This window comes from Macaca fascicularis, chromosome 1, assembly GCF_037993035.2.
Source record: "Macaca fascicularis isolate 582-1 chromosome 1, T2T-MFA8v1.1".
NCBI lineage: Eukaryota > Metazoa > Chordata > Mammalia > Primates > Cercopithecidae > Macaca > Macaca fascicularis.
The window spans coordinates 111687519-111705712 of NC_088375.1; the positions used below are offsets into that span (position 1 = coordinate 111687519).

The 18194-nt window shown below is 45.6% G+C and overlaps 1 non-coding gene across 1 annotated transcript; it reads left to right on the forward strand.

Moving 5' to 3' along the window:
- The first annotated feature begins 4602 nt into the window (after positions 1–4602).
- On the forward strand, positions 4603–4674 carry TRNAE-UUC (transfer RNA glutamic acid (anticodon UUC)). Its single transcript has one exon. It is a non-coding gene; the product is annotated as a tRNA-Glu (tRNA).
- The last annotated feature ends 13520 nt before the right edge of the window (positions 4675–18194 follow it).

The window sequence follows — 18194 nt, forward strand, 5'->3', positions numbered from 1 at the left end:
CTTTATATCTGGCTCACATGATAGAGATAACCTTCTTGAGAGCAGGACTGTGTCTGTCCTATTCATTCCATATCCCAAGTGCCTACAAAAGTGCCTGCCACATAAATCATTTGTATTTGTTGAAGAAATAAAGTGGACCAAACAGCTAATTTTCACCAAGACATTTCAGATAAATTCTTTCCACAACAACAGACTCATACCAGGATTGAGTGGAAGGAAACATGGCTGTAACAAGTTTATTCACTTAACTTCTTTGAGCTTCAGTTTCCTTTTACATAAAATAAGGATGATAACACTTATGTAGTGGAGTTAGCAGATGCTTAAATGAAATTGCATATACGGTATGGCTGGCTCAGGGTCTAACAGGGAAGTCATTCAATCCCTGCTGTACTAGCTGCAGACCTGAGAAATACCAACAGCAGAATCCCATAAGGTGCTTGTTAAAAAAGCTGTAGAGCTAAGGCCTATGAATCCACATTTCAAGTTCCACAGGTGATTTTTTTTTTTTTTTTTTTTTTGTAGTTTTAGTAGAGACGGGTTTCACCCATCTACTGAGTAAGGATGGTCTCAATCTTCTGACCTTGTGATCTGCTCGCCTCATCCTCCCAAAGTGCTGGGATTACAGGCGTGAGCCACTGCGCCTGGCTGGGAGTCCAGTTTTTGGTCTGCTTATGTTAATGGACACAAGATCTGATAGATGAAAAGTGTGATAATAAAGTGGCAGTAAGCTTGTGGAGTATCCAATAAACTGAAATACTATTTTTTGAATTGAACTGAAATTTTTGTGTTGTGAAAACGAGAGAGTTTATCCAAAGAAAGATCTGGCTTGGCAAATAGGATGGATGGTGGTCCTCACCGGTTAGATGAGGTCATGACCATGGGATCTCCATGATGAGATCAGTGTCATTATAGAAAATGGAATAAAGACCAAAGTGCTCTCTCTCTCTCTCTCTCCACCATGCGAGGACAGAAGGAGAAGGTAGTAGTCTGCAAGCCTAAGTGTGCTAGGCAGGAGTAGAAACAGGTTTTAGTGATCGTTGAAACACCCAGGACAGTGCACTACTCTTTGGGAGATGCTGTGCTTGGGTCTGATCATTGGGTTTTGAGATAGAGGGTGGTACATGATGCTGACAGGGAACTCACTGGTGTGTTGAGTTTTAGCATCTGTGACTCTGAGATGCATATGAGGTCTTTATAAATTTAGAAAGTGAGAGTAGAAAGTACAGGTTTGTATTTTAGAAGGAGATTTGGGAATACATGTAGCTCTGGTTGATACAGATAATATGTTAAGGTTTGTTGGCCAGAGCTGATGTGTGTCTTGGGTGTTGGGCAAAGAACAGAGAACAGCCAAAGCTCTTTGAGGTCAAGGTGAAGGGTGATTTCCTTGTTGGACTCAAGTTTATGACTCAGCCTGGACCTAGCTTGGCTTCTCAGCTAGAGAAGAAGCATGATTCCATGTCACACACAGCTCCTGTCTTTGAAAAAGTCATAATGACTCCCAGACCCAACATGTGGGACAAACCCTGGATTTTTCTCTTCAGTTTAATCTCTCCAGGGAAAATTGAGGAAAGAAATCTCTCTACTATTTGAACTTCATCAAAAGACTAATATGTTAATATTTTGACCGTCAATATTTCCTTAATCTAGTCTACTTCTTAAATAGCTAATACATCAAAGCATGTTAACTTAGGAAATTGGAATCTCCCTAACAATATTGACTGCAAGCATTATTAATCTTTTTATATCACATTTCCTTCAAGTGCTTTATACATCTTCAAGCAGACAAATAATAGTATTATAATGATTATACGACCGATCATTACTCTTTTGCCAAAAAAAAAAAAAACAGCAACAAAAGACTAACTCAGTATACCAACCTTTGTTTCTTCATTATCTCTACCTTGATTCTGTCCTTTCATTTCCTCTTTCTTCTAATTCTACTTCTGCTTCTTTTTTCCTCCCTGGATTTGAACTTTACTTACCTAAGCTATCAGTTAGGTTACCTTCTCAGACACTAAGGCAGCAGTTTGAGGTTGAGAATTGAAGATTTAGGATTAGAGAAAAGAAACATGAATGAATTTCTGATGTTTTATTATAGGGGTTTGTAATGCAGGTAGAAAGACCTTTTTCAGAGTTAAGAGTTTGATCCGACAAATGAGCTATTTTGATATTTATAACTTTGTCTAGTAAAAGTTTCCTATAAAAACATTTGGTTTGGATGTCTTTGTTAGCTTTTAGTCAACACTTGAAAAAGCCACTTGCAAGTTTCTAAGTCTTTCTGGATACTCTTTTCAGTTATCCTCCGGGCAGTTGGTAGGGAGAGGCATTGGTAGTTCAGTGGTAGACTTCCTGCCTCCCATGTGGGAGACCTGGGTTCATAATCCTGGACAATGCAATAGGTGTTTTTAACTTCACTGTGACTTTTTACCCATCTTCCCAGAAAAATTATACTGCATAACCTAATAGTGCATTTAGGGGCTTGGCCACCACAAGGTAAAATGACGACAACACTCACCAAAGTAGTGGCAAAGACATTCAGGAGACTAACCCAGGACCCATGCAGCTGAGCTGTTGGACTCAACAAACCACTTAGCAAAGTGGCAAGCACGGAGTGTTTCTTGTGAGTCACTGCAGTTTTCATATTGGTACCTGTTACTTTCATCTATTCTCTGGGCAGATCCCTGCAAACCCAAAGAACCATCAGGTTTCTGATTCGCGTGCTGGACCTTGGCCTTACCGCTGAGCCACTATGGAGAGGATCGAGAAATGAAACTCCAGGAAGGAGAGAAGCTGCGGGCGGGCAGTCACCTCAGAGGTCCAAGAGGCCTCAGTGGCCCAAAGAAAGGTGTGTGGGGAGCAGCGGAGACTGGTCCTTGCACAGAGGTAGCCAGTGGACCCTCGGGGCTCTACCCCAGACACCGTGAACTGAATTTGCTAACATCGTCAGCCACCTTGGCCTCCACGTGTTTTGTGGGCCCATTGATGTTCTGCGAGGGATTCCGTGTGTCTGGCAATGTGTGTCAACACGTGTTTGCCTGAAATTTGGCCGGGCACAGTGGCTCACGCCTGTAATCCCAGCAGTTTGTAAGGCCTAGGCGGAAGGATCACTTGAGTTCAAGAGTTCAAGACCAGCCTGGCTAATATGGTGAAATCCCGTCTCTACAAAAAATACAAAAATTAGCTGCATGTGTTGGCATGCACCTGCTATTCCAGCTACTTGGAAGGCTGAGGCAGGAGAATCGCTTGAACCGGGGAGGCAGAGGTTGCAGTGAGCCAAGATCGCGCTACTGCACTCCAGCCTGAGCGACAGAGCGAGACTCCGTCAAAACAAACAAACAAACAAACCAAAAAAACACGGAGCGGAAGAAGGCAGAGGTGCTGATGGGACAACCAGAGCTCCCAGGAGGCTTGCTGTAGAGGCAGTGGCCAGATCCTGAGAAATGAGATTTTTTAAAATTATGTAGCAGAATGGGGAGAGAGAAACGGAGAAGCACATGAAAGAGAGAAAAGCACGATAATTTGCAGACATCAAAGAATAAAGCATAGGAAATAGTATGAGTGTTTTTACATTTAAAAAATATAAGAAGTACAATGGTTGTCAGCAGGCCTTGTGGTCGTGTAGTGGTTAATACTTGTAGTTGTGGTTCCCACAACCTGGGTTCTAATCTGAGTCACAGCAGTGTTTTCTATCCTGTGATTGTGGCTAATAGACCTGTCCTTTCCTTCGCCTTTAATCCTAGCAGCCTCCAGAGAGCAGAGTAAACTGCTGGCCTGGAAGGGCGCCAGCTTCTGAAGTTTAGCCCACAGTGCATAAACTAGGGGGTGGCCTGGCCAAAAAGAAAGCTTGGACATGCCCTTTGTCTCACAATTGAGCAGAAAAAATTCTCATAGGTGAAGATGCCGCCTCTTAAGGGTCTTTTGTCTGTAGCTTTCACTGATGAAATAATGCGATTATAGTCTTTTCTGGTAGAGAAAACGGCTGTATCAGTGGAATTTTTTTAAAACACAAAATGAGAATGGGCATTTAATGAGTTTACAATAAAATCTAAACTATTTGTCATGGTCTACACCAGCTTGCCTCCATTCCCCATCAGCTGATTTTTATGAGAACAGTAAATTATTTCTATCATTATGATTTTTGAGATGTAGTCTTGTTCTATCACCCAGGTTTGAGTGCCATGGCTCAATCTCGGCTCTCTGCAACCTCCGTCTCCCAGGTTCAAGCAATGAGAACAGTAAATAAACTACAGTTCACATAAAGTGCACAAATCTTTAGTGCAATTCGTTTAATTTTGATAAATGTAATCACCACCCAGCTCAAGTTATAGAAAATTGCCATCATTTGAGAAAGGCCTGTTAGAGCCCCTTTTCAGGCAATTCCCACCCTGCGTCCTCTTAATCACTATTCTGATGTCTATTCCCATAGGTTACAATCGCCTGTTCTTAAAGTTCAAATGAGTGAATGTACATACCTTTTGTAGAAAGGTCTTGTGAGATGACTCCAGGAGCAAAGAGCGACCCTCACAAGGCCCAAGTCCTCCCAGAGCACAGGGAAATTCTATCCTCAGACCGAAGAAGGGAGAGAAAGCACATTTTCATGTCTCCCTGGTGGTCTAGTGGCTAGGATTCGGCGCTTTCACCGCCGCGGCCCGGGTTCGATTCCCGGTCAGGGAACTGTTTTGCACTGGCAGCCCTCCCGCAGGAATCTCTTTACTAGGCTGTCAGCCGGCCTGCTCCAAGGGCCAGATGCAGAATAGTCTCCGCAGCGAGGGGCAATCCCGGGCGAAGGGGGGCAGGTCCTGGTGTACCACCTCTCACGTTTATCTCCTTGTCTGTCATCCGCAGAAGCGGCTTTAGGAGAGCGACTGAGCGTCTCGCTCGGGTGTACACAGCCGTGCAGAGGTGCCAGCCCCCGTGGAGCTGCACCCAATAAGCCCATCCTCTTTGCCGTCGCTGTCCCGGAGGCGCCTATCGGGCTGAGCTGCAAATAACTAAGAGAGAGGCCAAACCAAGTCATGGCGTTTGTGCGTGCCCTGGACATGGGCACCGGCCAGTCAGCGCAGCCTCCTCACCTCCCTTAGCAGCTAAAGTGCTCGTTAGGCCGTCGGAAGAGGTGACTGGAGGCGATGCCCGCGAAGTTGGGAGTTGGGTGAGCGGCAGGTGAGGTCCTCGAGGGCGGTCCCGTTTGCTGTTTGAGCGGCAGAGGGAGGCCGCGTTCGCTGAGCCAACGAAGACAGCAGGTGGAGTAGGCACAAATGGAAAACTGTTGCCGGTGCCCTAAGCGGAATGCAGGTGTAAAAATCAGCACTAGGACGTCGAAGCGATGGTACCATAGTCAAATCCCACAGTGTCTACACTCTACCAAGCACTTACGCACGCTCCCCATTTTCCATTCAGTACTCCCAAGAGGGGTTCAGAAGAACCCCGCGTCCACCTTAAGCTCAGGGGAGAGCGGGAGCCAGGGAGGTGAAGTGCACAGACTGGGGCAGAGGCGTCGGGCAGAACCGCGGGGATGAGAGGGCGCGGTGGTTGCGGGGCGGGAGCCGCTGCTGAAAGGCGGCCTGGGTTGTGGTGTGGGGTGACTGTCGGTGGAATCTTTGGCGGAGAGTGGTTTGGAAGAATGGCGAGGGGCGGCAGTGGGGAGGGTGACCCTGAGCGTTCGGCCAGGGCGAGGAGGCTGTGCTGTCCCTGCAGGGCATGCGCTCAATCCCACTTACCTGGCAGGGTAGAGACCGCGGTCACCAAGGGGGTTCTCCCAGAATGAAGGTTCTTCATCGCACTCTGGAGTTGTTGATCCCTGTGATTTCCTCAATGTGGGAAACTGTTTGTACTAGAAGAGGGCTGCGCTCTTTACTTAACATAATGGAGTTCAAGACTGACATCGCCTCACGCCCACCCAAAAACATTTACATGGCTTCCTCACGCCCACCCGAAAACATTTACGTGGCTTCCTTGTCACTTTTTTTTCTGTCCTAAAGTCGCCTTATCCTCACACCCCCTCATTTTTTTCTTCCGTACTCAAGAGTGTCTCTCTCTCTCATTAAAAGCTCCACCAAATATTTGAAGTATCTCAACCAGAAAGACTCCAATAAATACATTATTTCATTCGTGGAAGCTACAGACCAGCTAGGTTGAGAGTTGCTTGATATTTTCTGCTAAACGGTGAGACATAGAGAACTTGGAAGATTTCTCTTTGGGCCGTTGTTTGTGTACTATTATTGGGTTTCCTTCTTTTCCCCAGACAGTATGGCGCTGTGGGGCCAGCGGTAAACCCTGCTTTCTGGCTTTCTGGCTGCAGATAAAGGCCGCAGCTGGTGCAGCAATTAAAGCAAACCAAAAGACACGTGGGTTCGCCCCAGTGGGTCCAAGATAGAGTCTGACTGTACCAGGATTCGGATTAGAACAGAGGTTGCTGCAGGCACAAGGCAGGGTAATAACCACTATAGAATCCCAATGCGCCCCACACCTCCTGCCCGTCGTTTTCCTTCCCCACCCCTCTTTTATTTATTTGTGTATTTTTTTGAGAGACAGAATTTTGCTTTGTCGCCCAGGCTGGAGGGCACTGGCGCGATCTCGGCTCACTGCTACCTCCGCCTCTCAGGTTCAAGCGATTCTCCCGCCTCAGCCTCCCGAGTAGCTGGGACTACAAGCGTGCGCACCACTCCCAGCTAACTTTTGTATTTTTAGTAGAGACGGACTTTCACCATGTTGGCCCGGCTGGTCTCAAACTCCTGACTTCAAGTGAGTGATCCGCCCACCTCGGCCTCCCAAAGTGTTGGGATTACAGGCTTGAGCCACCGCTCCCTGTCCCCCGATTTTTTTTTTTTTTTAATGTAAAAACATTTATGCGATTTTTACTTCTTTATTCCTGGGCAGCTACAGGTTCTTGTGATTTTCTCTCACGTCTTCTCCTCTCCATTCTGATACATCTCCCATCTTCTCTGCATCCAGCCGGCGCCCTCTGCACGGGCAGCCTGGGCTGTCCCATTGTCTCGTCCTGGTCTCCCCTGCTTCTCCCTCCTCCTTTTCACGTTTTCCTTTTTGACTCGCCTGCCTCTTTCCAGCTCCCGCCCCACGCACTCCGTCTACTGAAGCCGAGTTGAGTGAGGGGAGAAGCGGAGCAAAGGATTGCCTGAAGGCGGCGCAAAAAACCAGAAAGAGCTACCAGGAGAGCCGTCGGGTCGGTCAGCTTTCCTTGGGCCTTACTAGGCTCAGGTTGGGGTCGCAGATCCAGGCATTTCCAGAGGCCCTGGCTTCTGAAGCAGGAGAGGGTCAACGCAGGGTGAAGGCCATTCGACCGCCCTCTGGTTTCAGAGTCACGCAATGCACACGTTTCCAACGTGCAGCAACACGATTAGTCGACTGGGCCTCAGCCTCTCCGGTTTTCCGAAGCTTTGTAGTCTGCACACTTTTCCTGCAGAAAGCGAATGGCAACCCCTAGAGTTTAGTGATTGCTTAATTTATGTTGAGACGAAGACAACCAAGCGAGATTGTCTCTGTGGTGCAATCGGTTAGCGCATTCGACTGTTAACCGGGAAGTTGGTGGTTCGAGCTCACCCAGGGATGTGCTTTTAAATGTTGGTAGTTGTGGTTAGGCGCGGTGGCTTCCGCAGATTAATCCCAACACTTTCAGAAGCCTACGTAGGGGAAGCTTCACCTGAGGTCAGAAGTTCAAGACCAGTGAGAATCTCCTCTCATTTAAAAGATGAAAAAAGAAAAAAGTTGCAGGCCTATGACCGTATTTGAAAGTGAGAGACTGTTCCCTTGTGTCTTGTGCATCCCATGAGGACACAAAGCAGAAGGTCCCCCTCCAAGCCTCCTGGAAAAAAAGATCCCTCCAGAACAAACTAGGTTGTATGTATGGGAACCTGAAAGTATATGAAGAAAGAAACTTCAAAAATTCTGCCTTGCTTTCCACAAAAATTAACCCATCATAGTCTGCCTTCAAGTGGTGTCGTACCTCTTCACATTACTCCTCTCTGCATTTATGCTATTGTCATGCATTTTACTTTACACGTGTTATAAACCTTACAATCCATCTTTATTACTTTTGTTTAAAGAGTCTGATGTGTTTTCATTTGTTTGTTTTTGTTGTTTTTAAGACTAGTCTCGCTCTATCAGACAGGCTGGAGTGCAGTGGCACAATCTTGGCACACTGCAACCTCTGCTTCCTGGGTTCAAGCAATTCTTCCGACTCAGTCTCCTAAGTAGCAGAGATTACAGGCGTGAGCCACCACACCCGACTAATTTTTGTATTTTTAGTAGAGAGGGGGGTTCACCATATTGGCCAAGCTGGTCTCAAACTCCTGACCTCAAGTGATCCGCCTGCCTCCGCCTCCCGAAGTGCTGGGATTACAGGCATGAGCCACCATGCCTGGCTAAAAGTCAGATGTTAAAATTATGTTATTTGCCTACGTAGATGTCATTTCTAGTGGTGTTTCTTTTTTTTCTTTTCCATCCTGATTTTCATCCGATGTCAGTTTCATTCTGCCTGGAGGACTCATTTAACTTTTTGTTTTCTTTTATTTCTTTTTGTAGTGTAGGCTCATGGTAGTGAATTTTCAGCTTTTGTAGAATTTCACATTGACTTTTTCCCCTCAGTGCTTTTAAGATGTTGTTCCACTGCTTTCTCACTTGAATCCTAGCCACTAGGCCACCAGGGAAGTGCCAGCAAGCGTTTTTCATTCCTGTTGCCTTCCGAAGGTTTCTCCAAAACGTGAACCTGCCCGCAGTGCTCACGAAGGCTGCCAAATGCACAAGTCAAAACTGATCTAGACGCTCTGAAGTCCGCTGTGCTCCCTGAGGAGTGCGGAGCCACTAGAATCGCAAGCAGCTTCAGACAGGAGCCAATGAGGCCATTAAAACCCTCAACAGAGGCATCTGTGAGTTCACTGTGGTGGCTGCAGACACCACGTTGCTAGAGAACATTCTGCACCTCCCACTGCTGTGTGAAGACGAGAATGTGCTGGGTCTGCCTGGAATGTTTGTGCACTCCAGGCAGGCCCTGGGGCGGGCCTGTGGGGTCTCCAGTCCTGTCATCACCTGTTCTGTCACCATCAAAGAAGGCTGATTCAGTCCATTCAGCACTCCATTGAAAGGCTCCTAGTCTAAACCTGTGGCGTCTAAACCTGTGGCCTCTGCTGCACAATCTCTGCTGACTCCTCCCCCTGAGGTTATTTTCAGCTGCTTTCTATTGTTATAAAATATTATAGTACTAAGTCTGGTTTCTGGGGTTTTGTACAGTTTTTGTTCTGTTTTACAGGGTTGTTTTCCCACTTCTCCCTGCCCACCCTCTCTCTGCCATCCTTCTCCTCTTATCCTCTCCATTGAAAAATGAAGAAATGTTCAGAACAGAGAAGTACAGTGGTGGCACCATCAAAGGCAAGAAGGGCCAGGAGACCCTGATGGGAGCAGGGATACGGACCTGGTTCTAGCTTCCAGTCACTAACTTTCGACTGTGTGCAGGGTACAGTGGAAGTAAACACCACCCACTATATACCCCTGTGCCTGGCATACAGAATCATTCATACATGTTAAAATGATCGAGGGGTTTCCTTTGCTTCTAGGGGACTATGGATCATATTGGGAGGAAGCATGTCTTCTGTGAGGTTGTTTCATTTATGTCCAAGTGTCATTTACTAATGTCGCCCTGTTGTTTGCTTTTGTAAGATGTTGTATGTTCTTCCTCCACCTGACAATTGTGCCCCTGATGGCGGCCGGGCAGCAGCATACCAAACAGATGTGATGCAAGATTTCAGAGGCGGGTGAGTGAGACATGGGTCAGTGGACTCAGGTCTTGAAAGAGTCCGGAGTGGCAAGGGCAAAGAACATGAACTGGTGCTGGAATGAAGGATTTTGGGAAGATTGTGGAGACCTGGCTGGTAGCTACAGCAGAGATGATGGAATCCAAGGAAACATATTCTCTCTGGTGAATTGAGATTTCTTCAGTAGTCCCAGCTCTGATAGCCCTTACCCCTGTTTCCTGCCACAGTGTGGGTCATGTGTATTCTTTATCACATGAAGGGAGTGCTGATTCATGTGTCATTTATTTTGTGAGCATCCTAATAAATATATTCATATTCCAATTTAATGAAAAAAACTGATCTAGAGATGCCCCATTTCGAGGTGACAGCATGGCTGTGGAGAGATGGCCACAGGAGCCAGCACAGTGGACCAGGTTGCTGGGAGAAGGCAAAAGAGGAGGCACCCAAGCTGGGAAGGGGCTAAGCGCTCAGCCCCTGGGACCACCAACAGCAGGCCTGAGAGACATGCAGGAAACCAGACAGCCTGGATGAAATTTCTTTCAAGTATGGCCCGTGGTCCCTGACAGAACACCATAGGTTTCCCCTAAAACCTTTCGTATCTGCACTGTTTCCATCTTAGTTGGAACTCTTTGTTCTCATCCTTGCAATACACAGAGAAAAAAAAATCATAGACTTTGTTTGTTTTAAGATAGGGTCTTGCTCTGTCACCCAGGCTGGAGTACATAGCGTGATCATGGCTCACTGCTGCCTCAAACACCCGGGCTCAAGTAATTCTCCCACCTCAGCCTCTGGACTGGCTAGGACCACAGGGGCACCACCACAGAGACAGGGTTTTACCATTTTGCCCAGAATGGCCTCAAACTCCTGAGCTCAAGGGATCAGCCTGCCTAGGCTTCCCAAAGTGCTGGGACTACAGCATAAGCCACCTTGCCCAGCCAACCAGAGTTCTTTTTGATTCCGATATTTTGCTCAGACTCCACATCAAGGTAGGAATTCGTGTTTTCAAGTAGAGATGTTGCTCTACACAATCCTCTCCTTTCTGATCACTGAATTAGAGCAAATGACTGTCCTGAAGAAGGTACCCTTGGGAGAGTGGGTTGGCCTGTCTTTCCACCCTTTCTTGGCTCTGCCCTCACCTTCAAGCCTCTTTCTGGCCTCTGCTCAAGGTCCAGAGACATGCTAAGACCTCTCTGTGTGGCTCCTCTGGAAGAGTCAGGAACCCCACACTTCCTGTTCAGTCCGCAGAGAAGCTTCAAGCCGCACGCTTTTGGGTATGACAGGATCCCACAAGGCACAGATACTCAGTGGCCCACGAAGTGAGTTTGTGGGTCTCCAGATACCTGCAGCCCTTTCTGCTCCTGTAGGGTAAAGGGCAATTGCCCTTTTTTTTCTGTCCAGGAAGGACCCCAAAGTGTTCTGAGTCAGAAAGACGGTGAATCCTCTCTTCCGGGTCAGTGGAGAGGGAGAGAAAGAGATTTCAGAGGGAAGAAAGCAGAAAAAGATGCCACAAAATTGCCTAATCAAAAGTTCCCATGATGCCTGCCTCATCTGGAACTGGGCTCCCAGTCTCTAGAGAGGGAGACACAGTCCAGTCCAGTCCCAGTCTCCAGTCTGAACCAAAGCAGAACAAAGCTGGACACTGCAGCCTGGCATCCAGCGAACATTCAGTCACTTTCCCCAGCGTGGGAGCATCCGAACTTCGGATGTGATGTGAAGGAAACATGGTAACCGCTGCAGTAAGAAAAGCAACTGCTGGAGAAAGTGGCACTTTCTTCCCCAAATTTGTTTCTACACTCATGTCTAAAGAACACCTTAGAAACAACATTAACATCTTTCAGCAAAAGGAAATTCTGCCTGTTGACCTTTTGCTGTGAAACAAACTTGAAAACTTCACAGACACTGCCTTTCTCTGAAAACTGCCCTTACCTCTTTGTTACAATTCACTTCAAGACCTGTTGAGCAGGAACATTAAAAAGGCAAATAAAATGTTTCAAGTGTTATGAAAGAATGCAATAAAACTGCCCTTAAAAAAAAAAATCTCAGGATGGAGGTGGAGATCCTGTGATCATGAAATCTGAATAGGCTGCTCCTATGTCCTTCACTGGTGATGGCTCTGAAACCCTTGTGTTCTATAAAACTCGTGGCCTGCTCTTCAAACCAATTCAATGCAGGCCAAGAAGCACAGTTTGGCTTGGGCTGGATGTTCTATATTTTCAAACAGTCAAATGCCTTGAGACACAGGCTTTGCTACAGTACCTGCTAAAACTTAAACGTGTGAATAAATATAGCTTAAATGGAGTCATATAGACTAAGCGAGAGTGGCAGTGAAGGATGCCTTTTGGAAGATTCAAGGTGTTGAGGCCAAAGGGCTGGAAAGGAAAGAACGTGTGGGTCAGGCCCCTCGGCCTGGGGGAAGGGCAGGCAGGGAGGGTCCTATGGTTCCTGGCAGGACCTGAAGCATAATCTCCTGAGCCAAGAGCCCTGATGACCAGCACCAGGGAAAAGGCCCCCGAGGCGCAGTCAGCAGCCCTGCAGGGGCGGGTCCACACTCCTGTGTGGCACGGAGCATTCAGGGCTCCAACACTCAAAACCCACCAGCTCCTGAAGCTTCTGGGAGCCAGAGATTGTCAGCTGGGAAATTTCCCAAACACGGGCACTCAGTTCCTGGAAACCCTGCATGAGATGCGGCATGCCGAAGCCAGATTGGGGGTCCCTAGGGTCTTGGCTTCGGGGCTAGGCACGGAACTATAAATGAAGGTTCAGCCTGTCTGCCTGAGGGATTGTGTTTCCTGGTGTCTTTTTCATTCAAATTTTGAAAAGCAGTTGAATTTTTTATATTGGAAACTCTAGTAGTTGAAAACAGCAAATGGTAACATTTTCAGGAATGTGTCTTGTGCCAGGAGCTGGGAGGGGTTTGTGTAGTGGAGTGATGACATGTTCGCCTCACATGTGAAAGGTCCCCGGTTTGAAATCGGGGGGCAACACCCTTGCTTTCCTGAAGGTTGGAAATACGTAGGTGATTCTAAAGAAATATGAAAGGAATGTCATTGCTAATCAACAAACCTGCTCACAGCGAACCTCATTCCTTGTCCTGCTAGTCAGAGTGGTGAGGAGGGAAGAGCACATTTGCCACCCGGCAGTCATTTCAGCAAGGGAGGTTGAGGGCGACACAACAATGTGAAGTTTTAGATCAGGAAATCTCACAAAGTTCTCTTTATTCTCTTCCAATGCCGGAATTTCTCCATGGGCTGACAATGTGATTACATCTCTGAAAGCTCAGGAGTTATTTCCTGGGGGTCCTGCTTGGCTGCCCTCCATCTCGGAGCACAGATGTGGAACAGGTTGATTTGTCTGAGAAAACCAATCAGAAGCTGCATCTGGATCTCAAGCCAAGGATATGGAGTCAATATTCCATATTCACACCAAATAAGAACAGATAGATAGATAGATAGATAGATAGATAGATAGATAGATAGATAGATAATGTTTTTTCTTTTGTTCTTGTTGTTGTTTTTTGTTGTTGTTGGGTTTTTTTTTTTTTTTTTTTTTTGAGATGGAATCTCGCTGTTGCCCAAGCTACAGTGCAGTGGCGTCATCTCGACTCACTGCATCCTCCACCTCCCCGGTTGAAGTGATTCTCCTGCCTCAGCCTCCCAAGTAGCTGGGATTACAGGTGTGCACAATACACTCAGCTAATTTTTGTATTTTTACGAGAGACGGGGGTTTCACCATGTTGATCAGTTTGGTCTTGAACTCCATACCTCCGGTGATCCACCCACTTCAGCCTCACAAACACTGGGATTACAAACGTGAGCCACTGTGCCCCACAAAAGTAATATTTTTAGACTGGGCTCTGCAGCTCACACCTGTAATCACAGCATTTTGGGAGATGGAGGTGAGCGGATTGTCTGAGGTCAAGAGTTTGACACCACCCTGGACAACATAGTGAAACGCCATCTTTACTAAAACTACAAAAATTAGCCTGGCCTGGTGGCATGTGCCTGTAATCCCAGCTACTCCAGAGGCTGAGGCAGGAGAATCGCTTAAACCCAGGAGGGAGAGGTTGCAGTGAACAAACGTTCCAGGCAGACCCAGCACATTCTTGTCTTCACACAGCAGTGGGAGGTGCAGAATGTTCTCTAGCAGCGTGGTGTCTGCAGCCACCACAGTGAACTCACAGATGCCTCTGTTGAGGGTTTTGATGGCCTCATTGGCTCCTGTCTGAAGCTGCTTGCGGTTCCAGTGGCTCCGCACTCCTCAGGGAGCACAGCAGACTTCAGAGCCTCTAGATCAGTTTTGACTTGTGCATCTGCCAGGCTTCGTGAGCATTGCAGGCAGGTTCACCTTTTGGAGAAACTTTGGAAGGCAAGAGGAATGAAAAATGCTTGCTGGCACTTTCCTGGTGATCTAGTGGCTAGGATTCAGCTTAGCGCCGCAGCCCAGGTTCGATTCCCAGTCAGGGAATATGTGTTTTGTAAGGTCTCCAAAAGCAGGCGGTCTTCCCCCTTCTTACTGGAACTTGCAATGTGCCCCAAGGCCCAGATGCAGAAGAGTTTCTGTAGTCTTGGGTTACAGAAAACTCTGGTGAAGAAGGGGAGTTAATGGCGACCCTCTGCCTGTTTCTCATGCTCCCAACCGAAAACCTTGTTACCTACTCATTTCTCCCTTGGGCACCCTAGCACTCCTGTTCTTTTCATATCTCCATTGCTCACACATCAGTACTGACGTCAGAGGTCGACTAAGCAGCTTGCTGAAGGTTATACAGCCATGCATTGATCCATATCTGGGTGGGGCTCCTGCCTTATTTGCTGAGCTACCATTACTGACAGAATGAGTTCTGCGTCTGGCAATGGCTGCTTGCTGCTTTCAGAGTAACTCTCCCACAGATAACGACTATAAATTAGAAGTATATATTATATATATATATTTGAAAGTGCTGAAAGACTGAACAAAAGCAGGCAGACATGTGGAAGAACGGCATGTAGTGAGTTTCCCATTTTGCAAACTTTCGGCAGAGAGCTGTTAACCGAAAAACCACACAATTTGTGAGGTTACAGAGGAGAATTTATTTCTTATAAAGAGTTACAGCGTGTAAGGTGGTCCTCCTGACAGGCTGGGAAACGCAGGAAGCCCAGAAGCAGGCACTTTGAGGGAGGGAGGGGCAAGACAGGAATTTAAGTTGAATGGGTTGGCCTAACATACATATTCAACAAATTATATGAGGATTCATGAATATTTATGAAGGGGTTCCTAATGCATGCTTATTGAACAAACATTCAGGTGACATACAACCTTGTTCACCTTGTTATGGATACTTAGCATTTTAATGCATTACAGTTAGGCCCTATACACAAAGGTCTTTTCAGGACACAAAGGCACTCAAAGGCAGAGATACTGTAAAACTGACAGAACCAGTCCATGGTTGCTGATCTTCTCATCAGAAGAAAGTTACTGAAATCAGTTTCTTGTCAGTCAAGGCTGTAGTTATGGCTTGTGGAACAGCGGGGTTCAGTATCTGGTGAGGGGTGAGCAGCAAGTGCTTCAACACTCCCTATTTTCAAGGCCAGTGCTTGTTTAGCTGCTAGAAAAAAAACCTTGTGGCAGTTAGAACATAGTTTATTCTTTGCATGTAGGGGGTGTGTGAGTTAACCCTTGCCTGGCATGGTGTCTTATTTATCATTTGGTGTCTTATTGCCATAAAGAGTCTGTTCTGTCAGCGTTATGATCTCTGTGATAACATTAATATCGGTCAGTTTTGTCTAAACTGCAAAAGGCTGGGAATATAATGAGGCTTGTCTGGCCTCCTGTTCCTTCTTGGCCTGGGACTCAGTTTTTAAGGTTTTCCTAGGGTCCCGTTGGCCAACAGGGGGTCCATTTAGTCAGTTGGGGGACTTAGGGTTTTATTTTTAGTTTATAGAACAAACTTTGCTCCACCTTACTTGGGTTAGCTAAATTACAATACAAAACCTAGGTTAAAGGAACAGAGGAGAAAGTTTAGACAACCACAGCAGTTGGAACATCAAGGGGTTAGGTGGAGTCTCAGAAAAGAAACAGCACAGTAGGGTGACTACAGCTAACAACAGTATATTGTACATTTCAAAGGAGCTGAGAAGAGAGAATTTGAAATGTTTCCAACACAGAGAAATGATAAAATGTTTGAGATGATGGATATCCTGAACATCCTGATTTGATCATTACACATTTTAGGCATGTATCAAAATATTGTATGTACTCCCATAAATACGTATAAATTATTTTGTATTAATTAGAATATAAAAAATAGTAATAATAAGCAAAGAGGGCAGGAGAGAACTTTTGGAGGTGGCAAATCTTTTTTTTTTTTTTAGATGGAGTCCCCCTTTGTTGCCCAGCTTGGAGTGCAGTGGTGCAATCTCAGCTCACTGCAACCTCTGTCTCCCAGGTTCAAGTGATTCTCATGTCTCAGTCTCCAGAGTAGTTGAAATTACTGGTGCGTGCCACCGTGCTGACCAATTTTTGTATTTTTGGTAGAGATGGTGTTTCACCATGTTGGGCAGGCTGGTATCAAACTCCTGACCTCAAGTGATCCACCAGCCTTGGCCTCCCAAAGTGCTGGGATTATAGGTGTGAGCGACCGCACCCAGCTGAATAGTTTTATTGTATACATTGTGGTGGTGATTTAATGGGTCTTTAATTATTTTTCAAACTCAGCAAGTTGTGCTTATTACATATGTACAGCTTTTAGTATATCAAGCATACATCAATAAATTGTTTCAAGAAAAAAGTAAAGGGCCAGGCATGGTGGCTCACGCCTGTAATCCCAGCACTCTGGCAGGCCGAAGTGGGCAGATCACAAGGTCATGAGATCAAAACCATCCTGACTAACACAGTGAAACCCAGTCTCTACTAAAAATACAAAAAATTTGCCAGGCGTGGTGGCAGGTGCATGCAGTCCCAGCTACCGGGAAGCTGAGGCAGGAGAATTGCTTGATCCGGGAGGCAGAGGTTGCAGTGAGCCAAGATCGTGCCACTGCACTCCAGCCTGGGTGAGAGAGCAAGACTCCTGTAGAAAGAAAGAAAGAAGGAAGAAAGGAAGGAAGGCAACATTTTTTCCAAAAATGTTTAGTTTGATCAGAATGCAGGATATTGAGCAAGATAACTAGCATATCCACCTCAAAAACTTAGCAACAAGAACAAAGAAATGGAGGGACAGTTCTAGGTAACTAAAGTGCAATTGAGGAACTTTACTTGGAACCTGGGGAAGCAACATTAGTACCACAAGTCAATTCTCTCTCTCTCTCTTAAGTAAATTTATACACACATACATATATATATTACACATGTATATAATATATATAATACACACACACACACACACACACACACACACACACACACACACACAGTTTACGCAAAGAAGAATTCCTGAATCAGAAAGCTCCAGAACCAGAATAGGTTCAGAGAGGCTCCAGTGCTACCATGTGGTGGAAGATTTACGGATAGAAAAGGGAAAGTGACTTACAGAAAACAGAAGTGAGGTACAAAAATAATCGGATTGGTTACAGCTCTGAGTTTGTCTTATTTGAACCCACTTTGAACAGTTGGCCATCTTTAATTGACTAAAACTCAGTCATTGGCACAAGAGTAGGTTACAGGTTGTTTATACATCCAGTTAGGTTACAGTTCACTACATATGGAGAAACCTTTAAAATATGGATACAGGCATCTTCCTGCTAACGATATGTAACATATTTATGTATATACATATCATTAAATTAAGACACTTATGCATATGTAATGTGCATGTGTGTTATGTAAATACAACATACACACATGCACACACTATGCATAAATATCTATATACATGCACACATATGTGTATAGATATGACATTTTCTAAACAATTAGAAAATTTTTATCTGGACTATATATTAGAATACTATTGAATTAATGTTAATATCCTTAGGTTTGATAATTGAATTGTATTATAATTATATAGGATAACATCCTTAATCTCATGAAATAGATGCTGAACTATTTAGGGATGAAGTGGAGTTTTTTTGGTCTGCATTTACTATGAAATATGAATGTGTGTGTAGGTGTGTGTAGACAGAGCAAAAAGGTAAAGGAATGTTAATTGTTGAACTTGGGTGAACAGTGCACAGGTGTTCTTATTTTTTTCCAATTTTTCTGTAGGTTTGAAATCTTTCAAGGTAAATAATTGTGGAGGAAAATGTAAAACATGGGAGACTGTGAAGAGCTCGCTGAGTTCTAGGCTAAACTTTGGCTCTCTGTGAGTCTTTGCGTTGCAGGAGGGAGTGGCAGATCTCAGTACCTCTCACTGCTAGAAGAAAGTGTAGGTTACCAGTCTGGTGTACAAACCTATCTAAAGGATCCCCTCCTGTTACCCAGGATATGGGTGAAATGTCTTCTTAGTCTTTCTTATATGAA